The sequence below is a fragment of the Aythya fuligula genome, chromosome 1, assembly GCF_009819795.1.
Source record: "Aythya fuligula isolate bAytFul2 chromosome 1, bAytFul2.pri, whole genome shotgun sequence".
Classification (NCBI taxonomy): Eukaryota; Metazoa; Chordata; class Aves; order Anseriformes; family Anatidae; genus Aythya; species Aythya fuligula.
Genome location: NC_045559.1, coordinates 162,688,265 through 162,702,317, shown reverse-complemented (window position 1 = coordinate 162,702,317; position 14,053 = coordinate 162,688,265). Strand labels below are relative to the sequence as shown.

At 35.5% G+C, this 14,053-nt stretch overlaps 1 long non-coding RNA gene across 1 annotated transcript; it reads left to right on the top strand.

The window, feature by feature from the left end:
- Positions 1-433: 433 nt before the first annotated feature.
- On the top strand, positions 434-13,350 carry LOC116502398. The gene is made up of 4 exons (XR_004254558.1): positions 434-474; positions 1,807-2,006; positions 8,892-8,965; positions 13,288-13,350. It is a non-coding gene; the product is annotated as an uncharacterized LOC116502398 (long non-coding RNA).
- The last annotated feature ends 703 nt before the right edge of the window (positions 13,351-14,053 follow it).

Here is a 14,053-nt window from a genome sequence, read left to right as displayed (position 1 = left end):
TGCGTTTCTCAACATTTTGGCCAAAGAAAGCCATGCTGTGAGGCAGGTTGTTTATCTCTGATTTGTGAGCAGAACATTTTTGGTTGAATTGAAAATGCCAACAAAGTAATGTCATCCAGCACCTGGACTCTGAAAGAAAAACCCTTCAAAAGAAAAACATATTCTGACGCTCAGGTGTTGTTGTTACAAATCAAAGCTATTTTTTCCATTTCAACTTAAAACAGTATTAGAATTTCTTTTTAACTTAATTCCCACTGTGCATTGCTTATGAAGAAGGACTTCTGTTTCATTTGGGAGGCATGCATGTTAGAAATGTAAAACTGCAATATGTATGAACAGAGATGCATTCAAAACATTTTCATCTTGATTGTAAAAATTTAAAGATATAGTATAGCATACTTGAACACACTATGATTGTTGTAAATATTTTCACTTTCAGAAACCTGGAGGCTGAGATGTACAAAGTTCAGAAAGGTATGCTTGCATTCATTAATTGTGAAACTTGTGGTAGTTGGTAGTTTATACTTAGTGTTTTCTGGTCTGTGGCTTCATCAGCTGCATTTCTTCAGATGTAACCAATGTTTAGACAGTAACTGCATGCTAACTACCAAGCCTCTGAAGACACAACCATCAGCAAAAATAAGGACTAGGAACATGGCTAAAGACACATTTACTAAGTTGCTTTTGTCAGTTTGCGTTTTTAGTACTGAAAGGTCTTAAGTTTCACAAAAGACAATAGGACTAGGCGACACAGCATCTTGTATAACGTCTCACGTATTTCAATATGAAAGCTCCCTGAATATACAATAAGCATGGGCTTATATAAGATACCTTAAAAACTGACCATGTGTCTCAAACAGAAACATAGGGTCTTACACAACATTTCTGTCATGGAAAGAGTCCAGAGGAGGGCCACGAGGATGCTCAGAGCTGGAGCACCTATCTTTTAAAGACAGGTTGAGGGAATTGGGGTTGTTCAGCCTGGAGAAGAGAAGGCTTTGAGGAGACCTTAAGATGGCCTTCCAGGACCTAAAGGGAGCCTACAGGAAAGCTGGGAAGGGACTCTATTGGGGAGTGTAGTGATAATACAAGGGGGAATGGCTTTAACCTGAAAGAGGGTAGGTTTAGATCAGATATAAGGAAGAAATTCTTGAATCTTGGGGCTGGAATTAGATGATCTTTAGGGTCCCTTCCAACCCAAACCATTCTGTGATTCTATAATGAAGTGATTGTTTACTGCTACTGTCTTTATTAATAGTAAGTCAGTTTTAGCCTACAGAGAAACAAACTGCAGTTATTATAAGGAATTAACAAACAAAATAAAAAGCAAAGGCAGTCTCTTTTTTTCTTTTTACTACTGGCTGTGCTGAAGGAGAAAGTAACTATGCACAGATAAGACTTGGAACAAGATCTCATGTAGGAGGGATTTTCCCCCACAGATGTTTTGCCTCTGCCCACATATTCAAACAAAGCAAATACCTAATGTGTATCAGATTCCAGTGTTCACACAACACTTCAGCAGATTTTTCCTGCGTTGAAATGCACTTTTTCTTTATGTTTGCCTGTGTAAATACCTGAAACACTCTACATGAGACGCAGCCCTCTAACTCTGCAACATATATTTCTGTGGAAAATCCATATGAGAGCAGTATATTGTTTCAGATAGTAATTGCTTGTTTTTCTGTTTCAAAGTGTACGCAAGTATTTCATTTTGTGAAGCCCAGCCCTATTGCACTTGAAAAGTACAGCAAGCACAGAAGTATAACAACTTACCAGTACTTTTAATTGATTTGGTATTTCTACAAGGTGCCACCCTTTTCCACACCTCCTACCTCCTCCTTAAGTGACTCAGCCTCTGAAGGAGAAGTCTCTTGGCTTTTGAGACAGCTGGATGGAGAACAAGAGTTCAACTCTCCGTCTGCTTTGACTATACCTCACTTGCAGGTATCTCCAGGTTGATTTACCACACTGAACAACACTAGGACACAAACTTCTGCCATATCTAGGTAAGGCGTTTATGTTTCTGCTTATCATATCTGCTTTATCATGTATCAAAAGTCCTACATTTTCACATGTTCTGTGATTTCTGAGTATCTAACTTAGGATCACACTTCAAGGGTTATGATTTTAAAGAAGTGCCAAGACTGTGCTATGAAAACCCAGCCCTTAAAGCGTTGTAGTTTAGGTCTTCAAATTTCCTAGACCTTCCTGAAGTCGTCTCTTACCCATACAATCTTAATTAATTGCTTACTTACATTTTATTACTAATTGTATTGCATTTTAGTGTTATTTCTCTCATGACAAACTCACTGTTCAGACCACTTTTCATGAATTGCTTTTCTAATGTCATTTTTGCTCTTTGGCTTGGTTTATTGTTTCTTTATTCTTTCTTCAGAATTTTTATCTAAAATTAAATTAAAAATTATTAAAATCTCATTTACTTGAATTTGCCTTAGTTATATGATTTTAAAGAGGAAAAGTAGCAATAGTTTGCTTTTTAAGAATACACTGCTAGTTAAATATTCAGAAATCATTTCCAGTTTTGCAAAAGGCATAGTAGAAGTATCTTTTCTATTTTGATATTATGACTTATCCACACATTGAACTGAACTCATGCATAAACAGGCAGGGTTCTTCATTAAAAATGTAGCAAAGTGAAAGGAAGTAGGTTAATAAAAAAATATATATGATATAATATGAAATTATTACTCCCCTTCTACATTCCGTTAAAAAAAAAAGAAAAAAAAAAAAAAAGCCACATTTAAAACTGATCATATAGTCCTAACTACAAAGCACATACAAATTTGAGTTATGACTTAGCAGCTCATTTTCAGCATACATTAGGGACAGTTCCAAAGCTTAATTTCTTTCAAAACAGAATCTCCTCCGCCCACGTCCTGAAAAACCAGTTTTGAGAGTTCTTTCTGCTACAAATAGATGAATGATTTCTGTTTTACATTCACGTGTTCTCTAGCCCAACCTTGCCTGTCCTAGCCTTGCCTGATTTATCTTTTATGTATATGCACATATTATTCCTGTTCTTTACGAGGGTTGTTATCATTATCAATTCTCTGACATAAAACATATAGTAAAATATTCATTTAAATGCAATATATTATTTCCAGAAGTTTAAAAATGCATTACATTGCTATTTCTCTGACATGAAACTCGAAAAAAGAATCATTCCAGGAATGTGTTTTTGTTGTTCTTTAATGTCTATGAAATAAATCTAGTTATTTTTACATATGGATTTCAGCAAAAGGACAAAAAGATGAATGGATTTCTGAATAAAGAGATACAAGTGGCTTACAATTTTGAAGAATATAAATTATATTCAAGTGTTTGTTTTTAAGCTCAGACTATGTACTTGGTACTGTGCTGTTAGCAGCAGCATTGTTCTTTCTATTGCATGTCCTGATTTTTGCATGTCTTGAACTCCGGCAGTGGATGCTGGTGACAATTCCGGAGGGAGGAAAGTGTAGCATATGTACAGATCTGCATCTGATAGAGTGGACTTTTAAGGCTATTTAAAGGATCATATGCTTGACTGAAACAGCAAAGTTATCAACGTGAAGGATGATAGAGATTTGGCTGGCTCTAGCTATGATTGTTGAAAAACAGCCTTTATGTGCAATAAGGAAGTGAACCCATGTTTAGAAAAACAAATTATTATTTAAGTATAGGTAGGGTGATAGCATAGACACGATGTTCTGATAGGATTATGATAGATCTTCATTTGGGGGGAGAAATGATGGATACAGAGAACAGCAAAATTGGTGTTGATTTCCAAACAAGCAAGATTGCATCTCACATGTATGGTTATCTATTTAGAATTGTAATGATGTGTCTTCCCAGTACCTTATTTCTAAGTCTTGGAGATCCCTATCATTATTCAAGACAAAGAGATTTCAATCAGTTGCTGCTCATCTTTGTCTTACTATGTTCAAGAGAAATGATGGACAAAATAACAAAGTTTGCTGACCTGACATAGAATATGTTAACTGAGGGCACAGAAATGTTGTGGTGTTTTAGGCATCTGTGGTTAAGTAGGATCAAATGTTGTTTTCTTTAAAATGTCATATCCTTGACATTCATCTCATATAAATGGAAAATAAGTTATGTATGACAGCATTAACTTAAACAGTTCTAATGGAAAAAATAACAAAAAACAAACAAACAAAAAAAACCAAGAAGGTAAACCAAAGTAAACTTCCATTTTATTCAATCATCAGTGAAGTTATTCTGGCCAAAATTTCTCCTAGGTTGCAGTGAAAGAATGAAAATCAGTTAAAGCACAAAGGATGTGGTACATTAATGTCTTAACCATCTGTTAGATTTCTAATTGAATAATTCTAAAATTTTGAATTCTGATTACTCACAAGACACCAAATTTTCAACTTACTTTAGAGAAAATTGGGCTTCAAGATGACATTTTAGTGAAAAGTTTTGAATTTGGGATAAAGAACAAAGTATCTGTTCATATTCAAATGGCAGATATTTGTTTGATGTTTTTGAAAAGTTGGAACTTTAAGGACACAGTACATGTAATCAGCAAACTGTGGCTCTGAAGAGCCATGTGTAAGAAACCTGTTTGTTCCATATGGCATTTTATGTGGAAATGCTAAACTCAGAGGCTTCTCTACAATCTAGATTGTTTTAACAATATAGCATAAGAAGGCAGAAGACAGGAAAATTCTAATACTGTTTGTTTGTTTGTTTGTTTGTTTTAGAACGCTTCTTCTATAATCTTCTGTATTGTCCAGTTCATGAGTAGGAAGTTTAATATTTTAGACATTGATGTTTGGCAACACCTTATATGAAAAACTGCTGTAGAAAAACAAATTTATTGACTTTTCAGAGAAGAGGGTGTACCTCACATCTACATTTTTAGATTTCCTATGGTGAATTACTTGTACAGTGTAATGATATGCAGTAACTTTAAGCTGAGGAAAGAAATATTGTTTATTAAAAGCAAAATACACGTAATCTAAATATTTATAAATAAGATCTTAATAACTGTCACAGCTAAAAGCTAAAGAACAAATATTTTTTTTTTTTTTTTTGTCTATAACTAGTTCAGTCTAATGTGGAAAAAATGATTCTTACCAGAAATGCTTCTATTATTCTTGTTTGTGTGTGTGTGTGTTTTTTTTCTTTCCAAAATGCAGCAATGCATATATGTGAAACTTAATTATGTAGAAAGCTACAGCCCAGAATAAAACACGGAAGGCAAGAGAGCTCTGTATTGGAAGAATAGGTGTGTTCAGACTAGCCAAAAACTAGATGGTCTAGCTTTGAAGATTTATGGCAGCCTGAGGTCTTCTGCTGATCAGGATGTGAAAAGGAGATGCAGATACATGAATGTGGCTATTTGTGATAAAAATAGAATTGAAGACTCCTGCTGCTTTCTGAATAACTTGCTACTATCTTGGAGAGGCATTTGACTTTCTCTGAAGTCATGCTTGAAGTTTTTGTTTTTTTTCCTCCTGGGTTTCTTTGGGATTATATTTGGATTTCCACAGAAACATGGAGGATTCTGAATCTAGGATTGGTATGCCTTAAAACTTTTTGGGAACAGCTCATTGGACTGGCTGGGGCAGTTTTCATTCTCTTTTAGTTTCCTGACGCTGTTTTAAAATTCAAATTGCACTGGAGATGCATTCCTGTTTGTTTTTGTTTTGCATTCCAGCTGAGTTGTTTTTCTCCAGTGGCTGAGCTCTTATTAAGAATGTCTGAACGTAATTTGCTACTTTGGTATAGAGGACTACAACTTCTCTTTCTCAGAACTTAATTTATGGAGTAAAAAGCTTTAAACAAACAAACAAACAAACATACAAACAAAAACAGTGAACTGACTTGCGTGAATAATGTGATGGTTCCAGGTCTTTATAAGTTGAACTTTTTAAAATAACATGATTCTCACAATCTTCTGTCCATTCCTATTTTCACATACACAGATGCGCACACCTTCACATAGACAGATGTTTCACACAACGGTGAAGACCAAGAAAAAAAATGCTTTGAGTTGTATCCTGCCTCTTTATTCAAGATTCTTTTCATTTTTAAGATCTTGAAATGTAAATCTTACTCTGATGATTCTTGATTATCTGTGCTAGAGACTAAAGTAGGTGTTTTTTTAATTTGCATTTTAAATTTTAATGGATTAATCTTTGATATACAACTTGAAAGTACCAAAGCAAGAAGTAAAGCTTGAGGACAACATGACAGTATTCTGTAAGACTAAAGTGCCTGGGTCTGAAATGTCTGAACGCCTGACACATTTTCAGTACTGACTGTACAAAGCAGTGAGCTTATTTTTATTTATGTGTACGGCTTTGGAGCTTGAAGACTAGGTAGTAATTTATTTTGGGTGCTATATACATGTGCAACAGAAATATTGTTTTGCCCTAACAACATTAAAAAATGAAAATAAGACAAGAGACAACATAGAGTTTCAATTAAATGATGGAGAATGAAAGTACTCTTGTTATGGACTGTTCTTAGTTGTCTGCTGACTTTTATCATGCATGGACACAAGTGGGAGTAGCAAACTTATTTTTCAGTTGTTTTTCAGTGTCCCAGCGCCATTAACGTATGTTTATTTTATTTATTTATTTATTCTTGTAGATTTTAAGCATGAGTTTCAAAATGTATGGATCGTTTACTTCAAAGATAATTTGTATTTCTGAACTAATGTCTGAGAGTTTCTTGTTTGTTTCATAACAAAGATATATGACTGACACTTTCTTTGTCAGTTTTGTGAAAAATTTCATATCTTGTCATGAATCTATGGAAAAAAAAGTAGATAGTATACCATGAAGATTACAAAGCAATTTCCTGCCATTTTTAATATGAAATGTTTAAAGTGCAAAGTGTGATTTTTTACAAGAAATTCCAAGCCTTAAAATGACCACATTTGGTCTAATTTTGACAAAGGAAGGCTCTGTTTTCAATGTGTTATGATACATTTCCTCTAGGAAATATCTTTAAAAATCTTTACTAGAAAATATATCGAAGTTCCTTCTACTACTGTATTTTTTCTCCAGGTAAAAAAGTCAAGAAAATGCAGCACTCATTTCTTGTGAAATATACTGAAATGTCAAGCTTCCTATTATCCAAGGACTAAAATAAATGGCAGTATCAGATGTCCAGCTGGTGCTAAGCTGAAAACATAAATAAATCAGAACCTTTTCTACTATCTTATTTATTACACAATTTTGACAGTTCAGGAAAATATATAACAAGACTAGTCATTATCTAAAACTGATTGCTCGATAACCTTGATAACTACCTTAATAGTTTCTAGGAAATTCAGTGCATATCTGTTTAAAACCTTGTATCAGTAATTTTGAAAGGTATTTTGTAACCTATTGCAAAATAAATAAGGCTCATGATAGCCCTGAGCATATTTTTATTGGGTGGGAACCAGACCCAGCAGTCACATGGTTTCTACATGCAGTGTGCCAACATATGTTTGGTACTGACAACTAATGTTTAAAGAGAGGAGTGTGGGTCAGAGCTTTTCAATCAACATGTCAAAATATTAAACTCCTATAAACATCTGGAATTTCAGAGCTGGGTAAGAAATATGTGGACTTTTGTACTCCAATATTATGTTTGTATTTATATCTTTACTTTATAAAAAGATCTGTTTATATCCAGGTATTTTGTTTGGTTGGTTGGTTAGCATAAGCTCTTTTAGCAATCATCTGGCAGTAAAAATATACCAAAAAAAATCTGTTCTACGCACAATTCATTGTGGCATCCACTGTAGTATTTCGTTTCCATGCTTTGTTTTAAGCATTGCTTTAATGCCTTTGCTAAGCTTTTGCCAAAATTCAACATCTTCACCTTGTATCAGTAAAGAAACGGCCACAGGCTCTGGTCTATCAATCCACTGTTTACATCTGTAAATACACCCAGAGAACACGGAATGTTTGTGATTTTTAATGATCATCCCTGTCACAAAAATAGTTTTGTTGTCATCTCTAAATCTTAGCAGTATAACCAGTGGAGCTGGTTGGGAGCATTTCAGCTTAATGTTGGTTTCTTGGGAAAAGCTGCTTTCCAAAAAAAAATAATAAATAATTAATTTGCAGAATTTCTAACTAACCCCTAAAGAGGATCAGTTTTGTCCACATGCTTAAGTTAATGTTAGAATTGTTGATTTTTTATTTTTTATTTCTGAAGGCAAATTTTTTTCATCTTTAAAATATCATTATGTTCTACTTGATGTTTTCTGTATAAAACTGATAATGGAAATTCAGAGTTTCAAAGTACAACATGAAATCTTTTGAGTGACTCAACTCCCATATATATATGTATTTTCAAATCCTCATATTTAGAAGCTTGTTTTTTAACCTCATTTGGGACATGGAAAGAAGTCAGTGACTTGAGAACTGCTGCAAGGGAGAAGAAACACCTCCTCCTCCGTCCCCAGAGCCTTGTACTAGCTGCAGGCCACTGAAGCTGTGAGACCAGTCAGCGGAGCTGGGTGAGCCCATGTGTGCTCCAGGCACTGCTCTGAGCCACTGGCTGATAAGATCTTCCCATTCAGCTCATCATCTCATATGAGTCTTCATTACTGTATCTTTTCCTCTGAAGGCTCTCATCACCCCACGTATACTCAGGAAAAAAGCTCCAGACAAGGAGAAGAGAGAGATAGGCACAGATGCAGGGCACGATAATATGTTGTCATAATGAGGGATGGAAAAGTGAACGCCATGTCTGAGCTTCATTTCAAAGAGGTTGCAGCTAAATCTAAGTCATTCTATCTTACTAAGCTTGTACAAGGAGGTGATCAAAGTGGCAAATGAATTCATGCTGGCTTTTGAGCTGATTCCAAATCTCACAGACGTCTTTTTTTTTTTTTTTTTGTCATTCTCTTTTAGATACCCACAGAAGGACTCCCCACTGAACAAAATGTCAGCTTTCAGCTTACGAAAACAATCTCCTAATCAAAGCGGTAATACTGAGTCTCCTCCATTTTCTCTCTGGGCCCTTAAGAGCTTGAAGCACAGCCTCCCTGCCTTCCTGTTTGCAAGCACGGCCATACCCATTGCGCAGCTACCTTTCCAGGGCACACCACCACTCTTTGGCAGGGGACATGCTAGTTATGGGATTCACAGGCAGACCCACGTCAGCTGCAAAGCCAGCAGTGTTGTGTGTAAGCTTCTGCTGGCAGAGATTCAGGCCAAACCACCATGCTGGTTAGCAAGCCAGGCAGTGTGGTTCAATGTGCGGGTTCCTTGTGGGTGCCTTGTGGAAAATGCAGGGCAGCATGGCAGCTGGGAGGGTAATGGGCAGGCAATATCTGTTACCCTCTGACTTGGGAAATAAGGAGAATTTGAGGAGAATTACAATGTAAGGAAGGAGGGAGAAAATCTGTTTAATCTTTGTCAGATAGGACATAGTATTTCTAAAGACTTAGATGTTTTGAGGTGTGTTGAGGGCCTGGTTTTGGTGAGACATAAGAGGCCACAGTGCATCAAGATGGTTGTGGCCATGCTTTCAGTGCTAGCCAGGACTGGAAGCAGCTTGACCACAGGCATGAGCACTGTGCAACCTGCCTGACAGATTGACTGCAAACAGCTTTATTATCTGTGGGTTTATCTATTTACAACTTTCAAGAACTTGTGCTGACGTTTCCATTCGCTGGAGGCTGTGCTCAGGGTGAGGCAGCCCTGCTGCAGAGCAGCAGAGGGCAGGGAGGGGATGAGCTCTCTGCCCTCTGAGGAGAGCTCTTCAGAAGCAGCAAAATTGGAAATGGACTCTGGAAACTGGTTTTGGGGGCTGGCACCCTGAAATAGGCTCTACCACCTGTCCCCCTTGAGCATGCTGGTAATCAGCAGTTTATTTCTAATGTTCAGTACTTGTGGCTGAATTCATCTGAGGTTTGAGAGGTAATTCCTCTGCTCCCGTTTCAAGCTCTGCTGAAAAGATTAAGGTTAAAACAGTGAAGAAGCAGTAAATGGAAAAAAATAGAAAGAAAAAAATTGAATGATAAGTAGAAACACCATTGTTCAAGTCTCTCAAACTGCTGCCAAAATAAGAAGGGAATAAGTTACCTGCACATATGTGACCCAAACTGTTGTATTGGATCTATATTTAATTTGTAATTGAAACTTGGGAGGTAATTGATTAGACCAGAAATGAGTACTGTTCAGCAAATCCTGGGCCTTAAGCCTTAGCAAATTACTTGTGATGTTTCTTGAAAAGAAAGGTCAATATGTATCCTTTGACTGCTGCCTTTATAGGAGACCTCCTGAAGCCTTGTTTGTGCTAAGTAATTAAAAAAGTCGTGTTTTCTATGAATTCCAAGTGATTTTTGGGTGGGTGATAGGAATTGTTCTAAAATGGCATTGGAAAATAAAAATATTGTATATAACAGGCTAATTTTAATAGCTGGGTATATACTGAGTATTTCTTCAACATATCAGTGTGTTTATGTTATGTTCCTGTCATTTTTTTCAAGATTCAGAGGAGGTTATGGCTGAAAGCACAGCACAGATTTAAATGTATTGCAGACTGTTGAAATAATCTCTGGCTAAAAACTATTAATATGAAAGGAATGCTGGAGTTATTTCCACCCTTCAGTTGCCATTAGCTATCTGTGCTGAAGAGAAGTTTTATCTCTGAATGCATATATTTGAACTCATATTTTTCTTTATTTTTTTTTCCAATGCAAATAATTGCACCAAATTAAAAATATCTTTGTATTTATGAGAATAGGAAGCTACAGTTTTTGCTATTTTATCTTCATTCAGGTTCTTTTTGTGTGTGTGTGTGTGTTTTTGTTTTGTTTTGTTTTATATGCAGATTCATCGAAGTGCCTAGTACATTCCAGTCATTACTAATAGTATATTCAAAACAATAAATATTTCAATCAAGTGAACTTCATATAGTCTTGTTTGCCTCTTACAATGATCTCCATGCAGTGATTGTGAGACAATGACATTATTTAAACTGATCTTCATCCTCTCTTGCATTTGCATGAAGTGAAATAGATTTTTAATAGATATTTTAATGAACCGTTGGAGCTATGCAGGCAAGGCTATGCTGTATGTTTCCTTCCTTCCTTCCTTCCTTCCTTCCTTCCTTCCTTCCTTCCTTCCTTCCTTCCTTCCTTCCATCTTGAAGTCTTTAGGTCAGGTTTCAATAAATATTTTTAAGGGAAAACTATCTAAAGTGGAAGTGAACAAGCTGATATGGAAATCATGCAATGAGGATGGATGACTGTTCTTAACCTACTGTGATAGTCAGCATGTTCTTATAAATCCCATCTTTGATGTGCCTATTCGTTTTGTAATAATCTCAAAGGACCGAATCTGTGCTGGTCAAAGAAAGAAAAGCAAACCTTGGGATGAGAGCCAACAGCCCTGTTGTGACAGCAACACACATACATGCTATTCCATCCATGCTTCTTAAATGTATGTCTCTTTTCTAGCAGCTTAGTCTTGGAGAGAGCTAGTCCAACAAAAAGCCAGAGTGCATGCTTGCAACTAAGCAAATACAAATGATGAAGAATCCAGTCCATGAACTCCTTCACTGGTCTTCTTTTATTTATTAATCTGGTCATATCTGTAGTGAATTGCAACAGTTAAGAGCAAGCACGGTTTGGTTTGCAGTCAGCTATAGATTTTTAGATTGAATTTTATCATAGTATTGCAGTGTTTTTCTTTCATGAAGGAAATGTATTTGAAATATCACTCTTGGCCTCTGTTACTTAAAGTAAATGTTTTGGTGCTTTGTTATGATTTTGTGTTCCCCTCACTGTAGCTATTTGTCATTTTTCATGTTATCACTGCAGCTGAAATTCTTGGATCAAATGCAAGAACTATACTTTCTTATAAATCACAGCAGAATGCCAAACACAGCTCTGACAAATGACACAATATGGACTGTGAAGTGTGATCTTTCTATACACAGCCTTTACAATCTAACGTCCCTACTGACCACCAGATAATAACGTGCTGAAATCAGGTGGTGTAGACATTCTTTTGCATGGATGCTCAAGGATTTAGGACTTAGGAGAAAATCATTGAAATCTCTTAAAACAAACAAACAAACAAAAAAAACACAATAAACTCAGTATTCTTAATAAGTCAGTTTGTTGATTAACTGGATACAGAAGGTTTTGTGTATTTAATTTTTCAACTTTTATTTGGGAAAGTTTGGGCACATATTACAATTCAAAAATGGAGTTTCTATTAGGACTCAACTTACAGTCTTCCATTTTAAAGGGAAATGTCGTAATGGTAGCAAAAAATATTCCATTTCAAAGAGAATCCTCTTTGAAATAATATGATATGAAATTTAGTGAGAAGAAGAACAAACGGGAATGATGGACAATAGTCTTTGAATATTTTTCCTTGCTCCTGAGTCAAACTCCTTATAAAGAGAAACCAAAGGAAATAAACATCAGATTTCTAACATAGTGAAGAATACATATTCATATAGATCAAGTGAACATCATATTATTAGTCACTCAATATACTAGATATTAGCACTGTTGGGCAAAGATTTTAGGTTGTTAGCATAAGTAAGAAAGATGTCTGATTGTCTGTCTGTCCTGATAACCTTTGAAAACATAAAGGTATTGCATTTATAAAAAGTTAAGTAAAAATAGATAGCTGTTTAGAAAAGAGAGCTTTCACTCTCTTTCAGCCACTCCATTCAGCCACTGAGATAAAAGCTTCAGAGGGAGTCTGACCCCTTTGAGGAACCTGAAAATCCACACATGGGTTGAGTGTGGGTGGAGGACCATGTGATCATCTCAAGATTAGCGTTCATTTGAAATTTGTATCTTGTCACACATCTGAAAATCCAACCACAGACAACCCCCTGAGAAATAAGATTCATAAGGTTAGCTTTCCTGGAATTACAGTTGCCTGTATACTTTATAATTCCTTTATCAGATCTATAAAACTTGTTTATAGTAAAAAAATATAACAAGTTGTCTCATATTAGGGACAAAACTGAATTCAGTTTGGTAAACTGGTCTTCTGTAAGTCTGGTCTTCTGGTCTTCTAACTGGTCTTCTACAACCTTTAAGGTTGTAGGCATTAATCTGCAAACTTTTCAAGAAGAGTCTGTACTAAACAGGATCTTCAAACATGTTCATGCTTTTTCTTTTCTGATGTTAAAAAAAGTATTGTGTCTGTATCTGATAGCTGAAGATTCAATCTGTCCTGAACTTCTACAGATGTCAGCTCTTCTAACAGTACTTTAACTTTCCAAAGCTTTCCCTTACTTTCATTTTCAAGACACTTTTCTCTGCATTTATAGATAATAAGAGCCCTTCTGTTGCAATTAAAAGCAGACAAGTTGTTCATGATGTTAACAAGCGACGGACCCTTTTGCAAGATAACAGCTGGATAAAGAAGAGACCTGAAGAGGAAAGGTAGGAAAGATCTGAAGTACATTTCTTCTGTCTTTGGTTTTGTGTGCTATGTACATTTTCTGGGATTGTCAACTTTGTCATGAATTATATTACCTAAAATTACATAATTTTCATCAAATAACTATTACTTGATGAAATATTGATTGCCTTTCGGAACTATTAGTCTGTTGGACTTTCACTGACTTTTTTTTAATCAGGATTTTTGTGCAATGATCATTTAATGAGATGCAATGAGTATCTCAATCTTTTTCCCTACATACAAAATACACATTTCATGTATTTCGGTTGCAGGAATACTGTCTGACTCATTTTTACAGGTGTGAAGATTATAAATATTGACAAATTCCTTTAAGGAGCTTAGTGAAGTTGGAATCATTTGAAATTTACTGGGACTTAGTAGAAACTTTGTCTTGAGACCAGGCCCTCATTATTTGGTCCATGAACAGCACATAGGAAGATACGATTCAAACATTCCAAAATGTCTGTAGTAATCTGTAGTAATCTAACCTGGAGATGTGTAGTTGGTGTGGCTACTGGTAAATGACTGTAAAATCTTGTTGAAGACATGAATCTTTTGCCAAAAATGAACAAACAAACAAAAACAAACAAAACTACTTTTTTTTTTTTTTTTTTTAATATATAATTCAAATT